The sequence below is a fragment of the Microtus oregoni genome, unplaced genomic scaffold, assembly GCF_018167655.1.
Source record: "Microtus oregoni isolate MIOR12 unplaced genomic scaffold, Mior012 000043F_ref0000047, whole genome shotgun sequence".
Taxonomy (NCBI): domain Eukaryota; kingdom Metazoa; phylum Chordata; class Mammalia; order Rodentia; family Cricetidae; genus Microtus; species Microtus oregoni.
The window spans coordinates 17,167,210-17,186,150 of NW_024543210.1; positions in this window are offsets into that span (position 1 = coordinate 17,167,210).

The window sequence follows — 18,941 nt, forward strand, 5'->3', positions numbered from 1 at the left end:
GAGGATAGGGAACCTGAAATGACCCTATCCTAGAGCAATACTGACGAATATCTTGCATATCATCATAGAAACTTCATCTGGTGATGGATGGAGATAGAGACAGAGACCCACACTGGAGCACTGGACTGAGCTCCCAAGGTCCCAATGAGGAGCAGAAGGAGGGAGAACATGAGCAAAGAAGTCGGGGCCACGAGGGATGCACCCACCCACTGAGACAGTGGAGCTGATCTATTGAGAGCTCACCAAGACCAGCTGGACTGTGACTGAAAAAGCATGGGATAAAACTGGACTCTCTGAACATGGCGAACAATGAGGGCTGATGAGACGCAAAGGACAATGGCACGGGGGTTTGATCCTACGTAATGTGATGGCTTGGTGGGAGCCTAGCCAGTTTGGATGTCCACCTTCCTAGATATGGACGGAGGTGGGAGGTCCTAGGTCTTACCACAGGGCAGAAAACCCTGACTGCTCTTTGGACTGGAGAGGGAGGGGGAAAGGAGTGGGGGGAGGGGGAGAAGGGTGTGAGGAGGGGGCGTAGGGTCGGAGGAGGGGGAGGGAAATGGGAGGCTGGGAGGAGGTGGAAACTTGTTTTTTTTTTTTTCTCCTTTTCTCAATAATAAAAAAAAAGAAATATATCCATATGAAAAGAATGTTGTCTCTATATAGATGATTTCTTTTGTTATTGAGCTGTACATTTTTCTCTGACTTTTTCCCTCTCTTCTTCTCTCCTCTCCCATGACCCTCAGTTTCCCAATTTAACTAGGAGATCTGAGGCCTCTTCTTACTCTCTGTCGCCATTCCTAGGCAACTAAGCAGATCTTGGTGGAACACCTTGCTTTCTGCCCTTCTATGGACTCCCTCAGCAGAGCTCTGACAACCACATGCTCACACACACACACACACACACACACACACACACACACACACACACCAGTATATCCTAATTCCTAACTATCAGCTACTACCTAAAAACACATTTTGCATTTTTCTTGGACTATCTAATGGCCATTCCTATCACACCCAGTCAGCAATAACAAAGGCCAGATATTAGAATCTAAGATTACAAATTTCCTAAACCCAGATGCCCACACTACAGTTTATATATTTAAAAAATCCCACCACAGTCAAGACACTAGAGGCTTCCAACACTACCATAGCAGACTCTGAGTGTGGGAGAGCAAGCTGGTCCTACCCCACTCTGAAAGTGTGGTCTTGAGGAGGAGGGAAAGATGCCCTTACACTTGTCCCCTGTCATCTGTTGTGGACAGAAGTTTCTGTCCTGCCTGGTCCTGCAGCTGTTCAGTCCTAAAAGAAACACACAGAAGCTGACAATAATAATAAACGGTTTGACCTATTGCTCAGGTTGATTATTAACTAGTTCTTACAACTCAAACTATCCTGTAATTCTTGTCTATGGTTAGTCACGTGGCTTGGTATCATTTCTCAGTACAGCATTTTCATCTTGTTTCCTATGCCTCTGGGTGGTGACTGCAGACTGAGCTCTTTCCTCCACCCAGAATTCACCTAGCCTTATTGCCCTTTCTATGCTTCTTGCCTGGCTACTGGCCAATCAGTTTTATTAAACCAATATGAGTGACAAATCTTTACAGGGCACAAGACCATTATCCCATAGGCAACTGCAGCTTACTAGCTGCAGCACTCAGGAAAACAGGATGTGCTCCTTCCCTGGATAGCACAGTAGAACTGTCCCTGTTGATAGGGGTGCGGGTGAACTGAACCAGCCCCAAGAATGTTAGTTGGGACATCTGGTTTCAGACCTTATCTGTCATGTGGTGGTGAGGAGGACAAGAGAGAGCTCTCCCACCCTACCCCTTGCTGCCTGTAGAGGTTGGGAGACCTGTCCCTGAGGTCATAAGATCTGAAGATATGAGAGCTGGAGAACTGTGCTGACCCTCACCAGCTTCAACACTTGGAAGAGTGAACCCTGTACCTCACTTGGGCAGTATAGTAGAGCTGGGCCTGATGCTGTAGGTTTGAGAGAACAGACACTGAGGGCAGGAAAGCATGAGAAACAGCCCTACTCCTTGTTCATTGCTGCATAGCCAGGGCAATGCTGGACAGTGTAGTAAGGAGGGATATGCTTGTTGGTTCCCAGCCGCTTTGCCCTGAAATTATCACACAGAAACTGTATTAATAAAATCACTGCTTGGACCATTAGCACTAGCTTCTTATTGGCTAACTCTTATATATTGATTTAATGCATTTCTATTAATCTGTGTATTGCCACATGGCTGTGGCTTTCTGGCAAAAGTTCTGTTTGGCTCTGGTGGGCTACATGCCTTCTCTTCAACACTGCCTTCTTTCTCCCAGAATTCTGTTTAGTTTTCCCAGCCTAGCTAAGTTCTGCCCTGCTATAGGTCCAAAGCGGTTTCTTTATTCATTAATTATAATCACAGAATACAGAGGAAAATCCCACACCCTGGTGTTGAGTATGAGGTGGGAAGGGAAGAGCCAACCAACTCTGCAACTACTCAGGCCTAGATCTAGAGTTATGAGTTGGCACACCCCAACATCCATCCCATCTATGATCTTCCAGAGCATATCAGAGAGCATATTCTACTGATCCAAAGCTGCAGGATCCCCATGACACAGAGCAACAGCAGAATAGCCAAGAGGTGTCCCCAGTGAGGGTTCAGGATTGATGGTGTAGCTGAAACCAGAGGATTCAAACCAGACAAATGACTCCTTTAAATTGGGCCAGCTTGGTGCAGTGACCTCCAATGTAGGTGACCATTATTGGATTACTAGCCCCTATCATGTAAGCCAACTCAAATCACTTCACTTTAATTTTTAAAATTTATTTGCAATTATAATATAATTATACCATGTTCCCTTTGCCTTCCCTCTCTCCAAAGCCTCCCAAACACTGTAGTGGTATTTCATTTGTATTTTAGTAAATAAATCTTGCCTGAAGATTATAAAAGTAAAAAAGTAAAACAGCCATACTGGCCAGTCTTACAGACTGGGCAGCAATGACTCACAACCTTAATCCCAGTAGCCAAACTAACTTGTCATAGAAACCAGGCAGTAGTGGTGCATGCCCTTAATCCCAGAACTAGATAGGATTATAAAACGGGAGGAGACAGCTCTTAGTCTCAATCTCATTCTGAGATTCCTGGAAACAGGTTTGCTGTTTATGGATTGAGATAGGAGTAAGAGCCAGTGGCTGGCTATATTGATTCTCTGACCTTCAGGCTGAACCTCAATTTCTCTCTTTGAGTGTTTATAAATTGTGCCTCAAAACACTCCTCCTTGCTCCTTTTCAAAATTATGGCCTCTTTTTCCCATTAATTATTAAATGAACATATGTATATACATATATTCATAAATATGTAAATACAACCCTCAAAGTCAATATAATGTTACTTGTATGTATGTTTTCAGGGCTGACTACTTGATCTTGGACAACAAATTAGGGTGCTCTTCCCTGGAGAAGACTGTTTCTCCCACTCTAAAAATTTTTTGGTGGCCTGTCATTCTTAGTGTCTGTTTGAGATCTCTAGGCTTTCCCCTATCAGAGTTAGTATACCTACTTATTACTGTTCTATTCAGCTTATGTTTAGGGACTTTGTGGATGTAGCTTCTGAGATTTCCTAAGAGACCACCTCACAGGAAACTCCTTGAGCCAGAGGATCAAGTCTTGTTTTAAAATTTACAGATACAGATTATAAGTTCCATTCCTCTTTACAACCCTAACATATATTACTATTGCTATATTTTATCTCAAGGAGGCAAATTCTGTAAATTTTATACAAAACATTGCCTAAACAAAATATCATTTTCTACCTGAATCAACTTAAATATTGAAGGAGTTGAGTCTGCTAACAACAAACTCTGAGCTTCAGGTTTTTTCCATGTTAAATGTAGCTAAATGCCCATAGTTATTATTGGTATTTTATTTAAATACATAGTACTAAGTCAAAATATGCTTAGAATAGTGGTTCAGGGTATTAATTTATAGTGGAAAGAGTTAAATAAATGAACTTAAAGAGGAGAAAACAAGTGAGACAGTAGTGGCTCACGCCTTTAATCCCAGCACTGGGGAGGAAGAGAAAGGTGGATCTCTGTGATTTCGAGGCTGGTCTACAAGAGCTAGCTTCAGGACAGGCCCCAAAGCTACACAGAAAAACTCTGTCTTGAAAAAAAAAAAAACCCAAAAAAACAAAAAGAAAGGCAAAAAACTGAAAAAGTAAACAAAAGAAATGATAATGAAATTACAATGACTAGATCAAGAAATGATCAGTTTTTAAAATTGATTCTGAATATAAGGTCTCTATCCAGTGCATAAAGAAACCAAAATTATGGCCTTATATTTCACAAATATAAATAGCTTCACTGTGCAGTAAACTGGCAAAGTGTTAAATTCAAATATGCTTCCTGATCAAGGGAATCATAACAATCAAAGGGAGGGAAAAAGGATTAGCTATTTGCTAGCTTGGTTTCAGGAGATAACTTAACATGCTTTCAAGAAAAGTGTGGAGTACTGTGCACACTCACAGTTGAGTTAGGTTCATACAGGATATTTTGTACTCAACTTGTCTTCACACACCTTTGAGTGGACTCTGGAAGATTTTCCTGTAAAACAGCTTGAAGAACTTATGCACTCGTGCACATGTGTGTGCATGTGTGTGTGCTTGTGTGTGAGTTTTATCGTCTAAGGATGTGTGAATTGTCTCCTCAAAGCCCTCATGTGCTGTGCACTTGTTGCTCAGATGCTAAAGTCATGGTGACAGATTTTGAAAAGTTTATAGGTGAGACCTAACTGAAGGAAGTAAGTCATTAGGGATATGTCTTTGGTGAGTATTTGTCCCTGATCTCTTCCTTCTCTGTCTCTCTCTACTTCCCATTTTCACCAAAGCTTTCGCAAGCATCAAGCTCTGCCGAAACACATATTATTAAACAGTCTTGGACTGAACTCTGAAAGTCCGAGCCAAAATCAATCTGTCTGAGTTTATTGTACTTGTTCTCTCAGTGATTTTCGTCAGAGTAATGCAATTGTAACAGAGGGTGTGTCTGCCTCTACTATTTTCACAATTACACAACAAAGGCGTTGTTTTAATAAGCAGAAAGAATCTTGCAATACTTTATGGAAGCAAAGTGATTCATAACAATATATTAGTTGGTAAGAAGAATATTAATATTGATAGTAATGATTGCTTAGTCTCATGTACTGGATGCTGGTGGTGAGAGTCTCTTCTTGGATATATTTTTTTATCTCCTTTGTAATTTGAGAAGAACCTTATTAACACTATCCATCAGCAATAGTATTGATAGATACTAGGCTAATGTTCACGCAAAAGGTTTGTACTTTAGATCAATAATTAAATGAATCTAATGATGGCTACAGAGAATAAGGCTAGAAGTAATCATTCTGATTAACTTCTAGTTATCAAAATGGGCTGTTGCACTGCCCTAACAGTTCTCATTCGTTCTTTTATTTTATTTTTTTTCTTTGCTGAACACCAGTAGGACTATTGTTATCACTATGCTAGTGACTGAGTTTTAGGATCATCATACAAATAAGTCAAGAATAACCATGACTACAGATAATATTTAAATTACATGTAAATTTGTGGAGTTTTCATTTCTTTGACTATTTTATATCAAGTCAATGTTGTTATTTATATCGTGAGTGATTCAACTAGCTTGAGTCCACAGCTAAGTCTGCCATTTACTTCTCTGCAATAAAGTAGACAGCACCAAAACTCAAAAACATCCTTTTGGCCCACAGTATTCTGAATTCATAACATTTGTCCTCTGACTGCCTGCATTTCTAAGGCTATTTTGACTTTTCTAGAAACTGGGTGGGTTTTGAATCTTGCTTTGAATCCCACAATTCCAGGAAATGAAACCCCACCTCCAAGATTTTAATCCTAGTGTGGAAGACACTCATTCCTGCTGTGTGTACCATCAAGGTTGTTTCTTGTATAGATAGATATCCTACCACCTAAATATTCTTTATATTTTTTCATATAATTTATAATTGCTCTACTGTTATAGCTAATAACACTTTATAAACAACATTTTCTGTTGTCATAATGGTGCAACTTCTCATGCTAACTGAACCATGATTGATAAAATAACTTTCTCACGTGAATCGCACTTTAAAAATAGATTCTTCCTTGTTGAGTAAAATACTTGAAAAAGATTAAATAGCAGAGAGTAGAGGAATCCCTTATCACATGCCAAGCCATGCATTAAATAAAACACCACCTTAAATAAATCAGAAGTTTTATAGCATGAAAAGATGAATATGATATGTAAGTTTTGAGAGTTTATCACTCATATTTCAATAGGTATGTGTCTAAATGTTTTACTTGAATTTCAATAGAAATCATCCAACCTTTGTAGAAGGATGAACGGCTTGTTTGTCACAGGTGCCCAGAACTAAAATTATCACACAGAAACTGTATTAATTAAATCGCTGCTTGGCCCATTAACTCTAGCTTTTTATTGGTTAACCCTTACACCTTAATTTAACCCATTTCTATCCATCTATATATCACCACAAGGTCATGATCTATGAGCAAAGTTTCAGCATGTCTATCTCTGGCAGAGGTTCATGGCATCTCTCTGACTCTGCCCATCTTTCTCCCAGCATTCATTACAGTTCTCCCTGCCTACATAAGTTCTGCCCTATCAACAGGCCAAGGCAGTTTCTTTATTCATTAATGGTAATCACACCATATTGAGGGGACTCCCACATTAAACCTTCTTAGAGAATTAATTAAATTAAACAATGCATATATATATATATATATATATATATATATATATATATTCTAGCAAGTAGAAACAGCATGGTAGTCACTAGTGTTTTTAGATGTGTCTATAATATTCTTTCAGTTTTATATGATATGAAAATATTATGATAATAAACATCAATTAGGAAAATTAATGTCTTATCATTTGGACCTAAATAACTTATAAATTTCAAAATGATTTTTATACTATAAATATGCTGAAATAGACTCAAATGTTATTTAATTAAATAAAATGACAAAAGTGTGGATGGATAGATATAGGTTATAGCTCTATATTTAAGAAAAGTAAAAATCATGAGCTTTCTTAAAACAAAGCACACTGAGCCTACTTTGGGCTTTCTGTCTGCACATGAGTCTAGGCTCACCTACCAGAGCATGGGTATCCTTTCAGTGTCCACTTCTCTAGGAAAAACTTACTCTCCTTCCCCTAGCAGCAATTAGTAAAGCATGTGAAGTTGGGAAGGAAAAATAGTGGAAGGGGAAGAAGTGAGAATCTAAAGGGATAAGAACAAGAGATAAATTAGATCAAACATAGTAAGTGCATGTATGAAATTCTCAATAAAACCATGAAAAAGTAAGAATGTAAAATGACATATTTTGTAATCTTGCTTCTTGGAAATTTGCATGTTTGCTGGCTAGGAGAAAGGGAATTGTATTTTGTGATGAGTCATGATCACTCTGGCTTGTAATCTGCAATCTAACCTTTCCACCAAAGGTTCAAATGCTCATCTCCAAAGCCCCTAGAACACTTTCCTTATTCTCTCTTTTCCCTTACTAATACTTAATGATAAATTCACCTTACATTTGCTTTGCATTAGTTGTTTGAAAGCCGCCTGTTTCCCTTCATCCTTATTTTGTCCTGAAGAATGTTCTAAGCACTCAGGCATCACTACCAGTGTTGGTAGTGCTGACAATACAGACTGGTGTTGTAGCTCAGTTCTCCTCTGGTTAAATTAAATGTACTTCTTCATTTTATATTCACTATAGGTTTACTATTTCTATCATCCTAAAATTCATGCTGAAACCCAGTCTTCAACATGATGAATTATTTAGGAGGTAGTCCCTTTGGGGTGGAGCTTTGGGTCTTTGAGGTAAAGTCGTCATAAATGATAACATATTCATAAGAAGAGGAATGAATACTTTAATGCTTCATATCTTTGTCGCACAGGAGAGCACAACTCAAGAATAGCTCTGTGATGATGAACTTAAGTCACTTCTCATTCAGATCTGATGAGAATACATTTTTCTTATTGTAGTCCCATAATTTTTGATGCCTCATTGCAGTAGTTTAACCTTTTTCAAATTAGACTTTCATTCTAACATTATGCCTTCTCATTAGCTTGAATCAATTACTTTTATATCTACTTAATTTATTGTGAATCTGAACAAAGTAAAATATTTTTGTCTCAATTTTTTTCTGTTTTCTGTGCCTAGAATAGTGGTTGGCATATGAAGTTCAATGAATATTTGTTCTATCCAATTAATGATAAAATGTTTCTGAAACTTAGCAAGATGTTCAAGGGTCAATGGTGTGAGTCCTCCAATAAAGTCTAGGGACTTTAAAATAAAAATGTGGGACTCCACATAATTACTTATACAGGAAACTGAAAAATTTGATCAGGATCCTTTTGAATAGTACTGGGCTCATTTAAAATGTATATCATGTATTTCTTTAGCTATCTTAACCCTTTAGCACTTAGAAAATGAATACCTTAATTATGTGCATTTCACCACTTGATAAAAACTTAAAATCGAATCATGGATTTTTTTGTGAATAAACAACACCTTCGAGGTAGATCTAGCACTTTTCCTGAAGAATCACTCCCCAGAGTCAAGGAGTTTATTGATACACTTCATGGTATTGTGATACAGTGAATGCTAGGGGATAACTCAGGATGACATTTCCAAGGTGACATTTGCATTTAAACCCTAAAGATAATTATATACTCTTAAAGAATGTTTTTAATACTATGAGTAAGCAATATCAAATTAGTAGAGAGTAGAGGCTCAGAAATAACTTTTTCAATTAGGTAAAACCATGACTAATTATTTAATTGTGCTCTAAGAATTTTCTGAACATTTTGATCTACTTTCAAGACTTGTATAAAGACGATATCAGTTTTATCATCTAAAATCCCAGCATTGAATGTATAGTTTAGGTTTCTTCATAAAAAATCAATACTTGAATGCTGCTATCAATAAGTCACAAATATTGTATTGGTCAGTCAAGTATCTAGGTCTAGAGATATTAAAAAGAATGTTAATCAGGGTAGTAAAAGTTAGAAAAAGTTGAGGATGTTAGAAATCGAGGTGTATGTCAAATAAAGTGGAAAGGAACCATTTTCCTAGGTAATGAATTAGAGCTGATAGGCAATTAAGGAAATAATTCCAACTTCATAAATAGTTACATACATATCATATATGTGTGTTAGATATACATCATATCATATATAATATATAGAGAGATATATACACATCATATATATGTTGTACAGCTTAGAGTAAGAATAATCATGTATTTTATAATAATCGTGTGTTCTATAGTTTTATTAAGATTGTGGACAAATTCTAATAAAACAGATATTTTATTTGTAAATCTTATATGAGTTTTGCAAGTCTGAAATTTTTAATACATAAGAAAATTCATTTAAGAGAAGGATTCTAACACTTTTTATGGGTAACACACCAATATAGACATATATTTTAAGATTTGTGTTCATAGTTTAAACAGATAAGCATCATTATATATTTCTCTTTTCTAGATTTATCATGCTTTAGCTGTTTGGATTATAACAATGCCCATATGGAAATACATGAATATATACATATGTGTATACATATATATGTATATAAAACATTTTTAGTTCAGACATAAACAGATTTATTAAGATTATGCATAGCTGTTCTAAAGGAAAAAATGATCTGAAAAAATTGGAAACCATGCTGAGTGTTCTTCAAACAGAAAACAAACAAAAAAATCCTTCTGCAGAAAAATTATTATTAATAATGAGGACAGATAACTTAAATAAACACATTCATTAGTAGTTTCATTAGGGATGTGTTTTAAGCAAAGGATAAGTAAATTAAAAGCTGAACTAAGATTATAAACTGTAGTTCACTTATACTGTTCAAAGCAAGAAGCCTTGAGAAAATTCAGGGGCTACCTCAGAATGTGAAAGAAGAATCAGTGATTGTTCTCAATTCAACTATAGTTGTTTGGGAGGGACTTGAACCATGAAAAACTGGAAAAGAGGTAAATATATGTACATATGCTCCATATATATTGCTCCTCCCTTGAGTGGGTAATGGTTTTAGATGAAATGATTTTAAATTAAAAGAAAATACAGTTTCACCCAAACCAGGGAATTTATGTCAGGGGTTAAAATCTTCTGAAACTTCTAATAGGACAATGTTGTTAAGAAACAACATTTCAAGAAATGATGATTCATGCAGTTTGGAGAACACACAGGCCAAGGAAGAACAGCTTCACAATTACTGATGATGGGAACTGGTTGTGAATTTATCTTCTCTGCTCAGAGTGCCAAATGAGAAGAGATAAGGAGGGAGTGATAGAATTCTTTCTGAGTTTTCATAGGAAAAAAATATCTCTAGAACTGACTTCCACTCAACATTCCATACTCTTATCATGTTGAGATAGTGGGATTTATTCCTCTCAATTAATTTTTGTACATTTTGAGAAAAGGTCACAACGTAGCATGTGAATATATTTTTGCCTTCACCTGTAAATAATTCAGAAATCCCATTCTCATCAATCTTCTTGGATGTTCACAAGAAACCAGACAGAGTGTAGTATATAATCTACACCTCTTAATCCACATTAAGAGATTCCTCTAAGTAAGACACACGGCTTAATGTTTAAGTGATGTTTAAGAAAACAATTGAATTTACTGCTCTTATCATTGTGCTGCTCTTAAAAATACTGAAAAATCTGAATAAAATATCTGAGCTAGTCTTAACTATTGTCAGCAAAGATAGGAGTCCTAATTACCAGGGCTGTCTCTTGAAGAGGGGACAAGTAACCAAGTATTTATTTTAAGTTTCACATCAACCCTGACATAACTCCAGTAAAATTCCCTAGATTCACCTATAAAATACAAGTATTCACATGTCCTTCTAACTTGTGTCATCCAGGAAGCCTAGATGTAAGTCTCTGCTATGCGGGGCTGTTCTGAGCAGTGCGGGATCTTAGGCGATACCCATGGACTACACTACAATCATATTTCTATTCAGTTGCTCCCGTCACCTTGACCATGCCCTCTCACCTTTGACTAGAATGGCTTGTCTAAGAGTCCCTAAGCTACCTTTTGTCTCAATGTTTCTTTCCTTCTAAATGGCGTAAGTCCTGCACTCAGTGCCTGTTCCTCCTTCAGTAAACAAGAACAGGGTATTACTGGTTCTCAAAGGCAGTGAAAAAAGAAAATGGAGACCTTCCACTAGATTCTGACTTCCAGTCAGTGGAGCTGTTTCTGGTCTTTAGAGAAGAACCGGGAAAGCATGTACGAAATGGTACATTCCTTTGAGTTTGTAAAACTTGCCAGCCTTCCCCCCCCCCCTTTTTTATCCTATCTACCCAGCAGAATCCACTAGGGGTTCATTTAGACCCCAGTTCCAGCTTCCGCTCAGACTCTTTGGAAATCTTTTTCATTCAGCACCCAATCACATTTGCATCTTTTTGACTTCCTTCTTAGATAATTTCCCTGCTGTGTCTGAGAAGAAAATCAGCCTACTCTATTTTTTCTGTCCTGCATTTATAGCCAGGAGCTATCTTTGCATTTTTTTTCCTGACTGTGAACACTTCTTTCATCTCTATGACAAACTGATTGCTTGACATATTTTGTCATATATTGCTTGACATTCATGAAGTTGACACTTGGACCCTGGACACACTGTCTGGAATAAAATGGAAAGTAGGAAGAGTACCTATCTCCTTTTTAATAAAATGAGGAGATAGCTTAGTCTGCAATTTACCTACAGCTCAGTTTCCTCCTTTAAAATAGTAGGACCCAAAAGAACAAAGTCTAAGATCCATATATGTCTAGACTTTCTTTGCCTAGACATTCATGCTTTCTTCTAATTATGAGTTTGTTTTCCAGAGCTGGAGATTGAATCCATGACCTTGTGTATGCTGGCCAAGCTGTGTGTCTCGGCTCTTCTGAATTCATTTGCAGCAAACCATCTCTTCTAATTTTGAGTTACTAAGAAGTAAAATTACTTTACCTTCACCTTACTATTAATTAAAAGTATGGTCTGTGTCTAAAGGCATGAGAGTCTTGAGAGTCCACAAAGAAAAGACATGCTTTGCTCCTCCTTGGGGGAAGGCTGCCTTTCATTTTCAACGATTCTCTTTTGGTGAGTTGTTAACTCTGATAGTCATAACAATGTATCAAGAACTATGCGCAGTTGTGATGGGGTATCTCGTGAGTTACTACAGGTAATGGGATCATAATTATTATTAGGTAGGACTTGCTTACAAATCTTACTAGAGTCAAATATGAGGTGCAGAGGCCTAGAGGCTTCCATATTCTTGAGGGAAGTCCCGTCTTCTGAACGAACCTTCATTCTATTGACTGTCAAGATAAATTATGAGTTAATTTCATTTTCTACTTTATATAAGGTGGTTTATCTGTTTAGTTAAAAAAAAATGTTGTTTCCCGAAGACAAAAGTTTAGCCAATAGATTCATTTCCAGTTTTAATGATGAAATATGGCTATTGTGATTAAACAATCAAATGGCAATTGGCAGCTAAATTAATTTTTTATAACATAAAAAAGATATAGATAAATATGCAACTGACCTCTCCAGTCAATAGTGAATATTTTATCCATATACCTCACTAGTAGGCATATCAAAGCTCCTTAATCAGTTTGGCTGATCTTTGTTTCCTTCCCAGTAGGAAACATAACAAAACAACACAACACACATTTCATTCTTTCATCCTCTCAAGATTTTCCCAGAACTTGTCTTTCTCCACCCTCCTCCTTAATAAATAGGCCCAGTGTTCAGAACATGACTTTTGCAGCTCTGTTAATCTTGGCAGACAGGAAAGGCTGAAGCTCGCTGGCTGGTGAGAAAGAAGATGCCTTTTTATGTGGCTTGGCAGCGCAAACACCGGAGAGTGCTCACTTTTCTTCCATGGAACTTACACACATTGGAGTGTGGGGCTTGGTTTTATTATTTGTTTATTTATTTATCTCATTAAGTAATCAATTAATTATTTGTGGAAGAAAAAAATTTAATGCAGTACCTCATTAAATGATAAAAGAATTTTTAAAAGTGTTTTAGAAGTGAAGTAATAATATTATCTTAAAAGAGGTGGATACTTTTTAACAAATGGATTAAAATCCCTTGCTAATAATGCATACCACATGGATAACTAATGTTTGGAGGTTCACTGTGTTCACACAAGTCAGGGTTATTCAAAATGCATTCATAGATTAGGCATGACATTTTTAGAAAGTGTGAGGTGGATTTTATTTTGTTTAGTGTTTTGTTTTGTTTTGAGACAGAGTATTATCCCTAGGCAACCTTAGCTGGTCTGGAACTTGATATGTAGATGAGGCTGGTATTGAATTCATAGAGATTCAACAGCTTTTCCTTCCCAAGTGCTTTAAGTTAGGGTGTGGGTTTTATGTCCAGCTTAGAAAGTGTGAGATTTTAAACCAAAGTTATGACCAATTGTATTAGTGATTAAAGTATTCATATAGTTTTCATCTAAAGAGGGATTTTCTATTGAGAATGATAGGGGGCTTTATGAATGACTATGTTGATACAGAGGTGCTTCCTACCTAGAGGTAGGCTGGTACTGGAAAACGTCACCCATGTATGAGTTGGTGCCCCTCTTTGCAGTTGACCATTTCAAAAGTAATTTTATAGCATGATTGAGTTCTTCAAGGTGAAGATAATATATTGTAGGGAGTTAGGCCATGCTATTGTCTTCTTGTTTGGTTCTTTCTAAAAAATTATATGAAAAATTCAAGAAAATGCATTTCTAGAGTATAACAACTACTTGATTGTATCAGATGCTCTTTACCCTATTTGCAAAGAAAATGGTAAACTTTCAGATTTTGCAAATCAAAAATATTTATAAAGAATAAATAAATACCGGAAAGCTGTCTTCAAAACAATGGGACTTGCTTCTACAGAAGATTAGTCTACAGTAACGCACATTTGTTTTCATATATGTCTAGCTGTCTTTGGTGTAAATGTAATCAACATTTACTAGTTTTTCAGTGTGTTAGGAAAGTGATCATCTGGTTGAGAATATATAAACTCTAACATAAAACTTGGGGATAAGACAATACCCTTGGTCCAAATGCTACTCACAGCAACAGAATATAAAATTGAATTGTAGTATTTGGCATCTCTGCCCTCTAAAAATCAGCTCACACATAAAAACATCCTTTTTTATAAGTTAGATATTAAAATTGAAAGACAATTATATAACCTCATCCCTTCCCTGTTTTCCTTCAACCCTTTCATTCCCCATCATTCCCTCTCAAATTGATCATCTACTCCTTTATTTTTACATATATTAATAAAATCTGTTATGACTGTTTAGTGTGACTTCTGTGTATATGATTGTAGGACAGATTCCCTTCTATTGGATAACCAACTAGGGAGTTCATACCAGGGAAAGACTAATTCTCCCATGTTCACACTCATAATGCATTGCATCTTCCTGGTTTTCTATCCTATAAAAGAAAAACCATATAGGCACTTGTCCATTTAATCAGTCATTTCTAAATATATTTATTGAAAACATACAATGGACAGATTACAAGGCCTTTCTTAAAATTTAATAATTCTAACACAGAAAGCATAAACAGCTTAAGAAAGCAAAATCTGATAGCTTGAACTTACTGTGTAGACTATTGTAATTCATGAGTATGTTTTTCAATCTTTGTCTATCCCTCTTAATATGAATATATTTCTTGCTACAGAATTACTAACATCATTTACTGTGGCCTGGAAAGCTCTATTTGGGACATTAATTAATGCAGAAAGTCTAACATTTCTGAATTCTAGATAATTTTGCCCACAGGAATTTTAAACCATGGGCTAGTGGATTGACAGCTTTCATCAAAGGAGGAGGAACTCAAATGCAAATTCATGGAGGGTGTATTTTGCTCTTCCACATGAAGCTTATTCAAGAGTTGTCAGCTGGTACAAATTCCTCTGTGGCGTGGCCAGCATGTGTGGGGCTAAGGATTTGCTGAACAGCTAGAGAATGGAAGTCTTTCTCTTTGAAGAACACCAGGCGCCTATCAAGGAGATACAATGACATCCTGTCTAACAGTGGTAACTCGTCTCTACCCATGTGGTCAGAAATAAAAATAATTGAAACATGGTGTTACTCGACTTGCTGGCTTCCTCTCCTGCTTAAAGAAAGGAAAGAACAGATTGCACAGGGTAGGGTTTTAGGTTTCAGCCTTTCCTGTCGCTCAGACATGAACCCACAAAAGAGACTAAAATTCAGAAAAGAAAATCTAAAGGACTTGAGTATTATCAAGTAGACTGAGATGTAAGAATTAGAGGCTGAATATATCAAAAAGAGTCACTTGGATCCCACTATTCTCTAACAAACTCATAGGTTCTGAGGTCAATTCACTGTATTAATCCACTATAAATCATCATACAAATGACATGTGAACTGCGACAATTGGGCTATCCATGATACCCATACATCAGAGACCCTCAAGTCCTAAAACATCACAACATACATGGATTCTCTGTGTAACCTCTGCTCAGTTTGTGCCTGAGTGTTTCGGTGTCAATTGTATAAACAAAAACAAACCACTATGTTTTTCAGTACTTGCGTGCAGAGAACTACATGAAATCTCTGCACACCACACATGTGGTGTTATCCCAAACAGGAGCAGATATTATTCAGTCGTGCAACTTCTTTGGTTACACAGGTAATTGCTGCATGTGGATTTCGAGAGCCACATTAGGGTAAGAAGAAGAGCTTTAGAATTCTCCTTACTGCAAACACCGAAGCTAAAGTACAAAAGTAATTTAAGTGATTTTGAGAGAAAGAGAGAACCGTGTAAGACACACACTCACATTATTCTACTGGATTTAGATTGAACTGAGCTCTCAATTACAGATGATTCTTTTAATACAGGAAATGAAATGTCCTGTGGCTCTCTCCTTCTTAGGGATGTTAGAGGCATAGACAGCCAAAAAGAAACAAATGCTTGCTTCTCATGTTTTCAGATTTAACTTTCTGTTTTAAAGGATGTGAAAGCCAGTGTTTAGTGGAGGAAGACAGCTCAGTCAGAAGAACAACAACAAGAAACTTCAAAGGATTAAGAGGATGATCTTGCATTACAATGATTTCATAAGGCAGTTTGGACATTTTGTGTACTGTGGGAAGCAATAGAAAATAATATGAACCAGATACAATTGAGCTTGTGTTTGATTTTTTTTTATGACGATTTAAGTGGCAGTGCAAGGATTCACAGAAATGATAGATGGCTGCCCTTAAACGCAGGAGTTCATTTGGAGCACAGTAAAATATCTCACAAGCAGCAACACTCTTAGCCCTCTTCTCCATTCAGAAGCGGAGGTTATCATGGCCGTACGTTAGGATTATTGCATGCTGGTTTCTCTCGCTTTGCAAACTGGGGAAACTGAGTTGGAAATTGAGAAACTTTAAGCTATGCAAAACATTCCTACATTTTTCTAAGAATGCTTCATTTTAAAAATGTAGAAATGTAGCTTTAAATTACAAGGCCATCATAGTTTTTTTAAGGTTTACATGATATGCCCTGCATACTTTTGAGAACCCCAAGCAACGTCAGTCCATCCATAGGCACTATCTAGTTATTCTTAAGGCTATAATCACACACACACACACACACACACACACACACACACACACTTCTGGGTTCTGATTTGATGCTTATCATACCAATATTCTTAGAAATTTTCTGAATCCAGCCCAAGCAAAATGTTCTCTAAAATAGGCTGCAGTGTGATTATTCTTTCTTTCTTTTTTTTTTGTACTACACAAATTTAGATATTCACATGGTGATTGTTAATATTATATTTTATGGTTTTTCCTTGAGCAACTTCTCTGGATACAAGGAGTGTATCACCCAGAGGAGGTCAAGGACTCTCAGTTAGCTTCACTGACCAGTTTTACACCCTCCTCATTTCTCCTTGATTGATGTCCCCTTCTTTCTCCCCTTCTGTTTTGTACACAATATTAGTGTAAAGGTTGTCTCCAGTTGCTGCATGGGATGACATCTGACTGAGCAATGAATGATGAACTGAATTTTTGTTTTTCATTTTAAATTCAGACTGTTAACTATAAAAAAAAAGTGGAGCTACTATGGAGAGTGAAAAATTCCTGGATACCTGTGTAAATAGAGGGTGAAATCACTAGAAAATGTATATTTTTTGACATAGGTATAGCCATATCAAAGACTAATTCCCCAGACCCATGGAAACTTGGCCAAGTGTCTCCCATCTCATTAGGGTGATGTTCAAAGGGATCATAGAGACTTCTGTGAATGTTGACATCATAGGGATGTATGAATACTTACAAATAATTGACCTGCATGTCTAAAAACTAGGAACTGATCCTTCTTCTCCTAGATGTTTACATTTTGAGACAGCTGACCTCCAGGTACCATATACTGGCACTTGTCATCCTCACCTGTCTTCTCTTACACAAAAGTTTCGGGTTGCTACATATTGAAACCATTCTATTGGAGTGCATACAGCGATCTTGACTCCAGTTTTTCTCTACATGTGTCTTTCCTTTTACTTTGCTACCCCAACTAGGTTTTCTAGGACCAAACAATATTGTCAATGTGTGTTTTCTTTCATAATAGTGACTGGGCCAAGACCTGTTCTCTGGAGTTTGGTTCCATTGCTTTATTCCACAAGTGCTACCTTCAGTCATGAGGACAATAGCAACAGCTTTCCATGTCCATCACTGTCATGGCCAAGAGAAAAAAAAAACAGAACACAAGTAGATATTTAAAGTAAGAGAGAAAAAAATAATAGATCTAGAGTGTCTCTTTGGATTATAGCATGGCTATACTTTATTTTAGAGCTAATATCCACTTACAAGTGAATACATACCATTTTTTTTTTTTTAGTCTTTTTGGGTCTGAGATCTCACTCATGATGTTTTTTTTTTCTGTTTCTATCCATTAGTCTGAATATTTCACGATGTCATTGTTTTTAACAGCTGAGTTACATGGCCGTGTATAAACATTTTCTATGCTACAATCCACAGACCAATAGAGACTAGGTATCGAAGAGGGCTCAAGGGGGATGCCTGGATCTCCCCAGAAGGGGAAATAAAAGAGATTTCATTAGTAGACTGTTACATTCATACTATTACATATACTAGGGCTCTATGCCTGTAGCATACCATCTGTAGTATGGGATAGTTAACAAGCTGGGCAAAGGGCTGGAGACTGACACACCCACACAGACAGGGACAGAGACATATGTCATCCTTGAAACAAGAATGCCAACTTGAATCAAGAACGCCATCTTTGTTTCCAGGGCAGCTTATATAGGGAATCCTTGACCAATGGCCATGCCCCAACCTTCTGGGTTTTTAAGCTAGAAGCCCATCAGAAACCACTTCCCTGTCGTGTGCTCAGAGTAGCTGCAAGCACAGGAGAACAAGTTGCTTTGCTCAGAGCACTGCAAGCATTGAAAAACAAGCTGTTTACAGGAAATTCAGAGTCTAGGGTCCACAGTCCCCAACAGTAAACTGAGGGCAGGTGGGGATGAGAACATGAGTGATCAGGTTGAGGGGAATGGAGGGGGAGAGTACTGAAAGACTACTGGAAAGGGAGGGCATTTTAGTGTCATGTAGAAATTTGGCACCAAGGAATATCCCAGGAGTCTAAGAGAATGACCCTAGATAAGACTCCTAGTTATAAGAGATATGTAGTGAGAACTGTCCATCTCCTGTATCCAAGAGTTCAAGTGGAGGGATCCAAACAACAATCCAGCGACATCACACTTCAACCTACAGTTGGTCCTGCCTATGTGGTGTGCTCAGAAGGAGTGGCCTATAGATTAAATGAGTGACCAAGCAATGAATTGTTTAGTCTAAAACCCAGTCTAAAGCCCACACCTGGCACTGCCTAGAGAACCAGTACA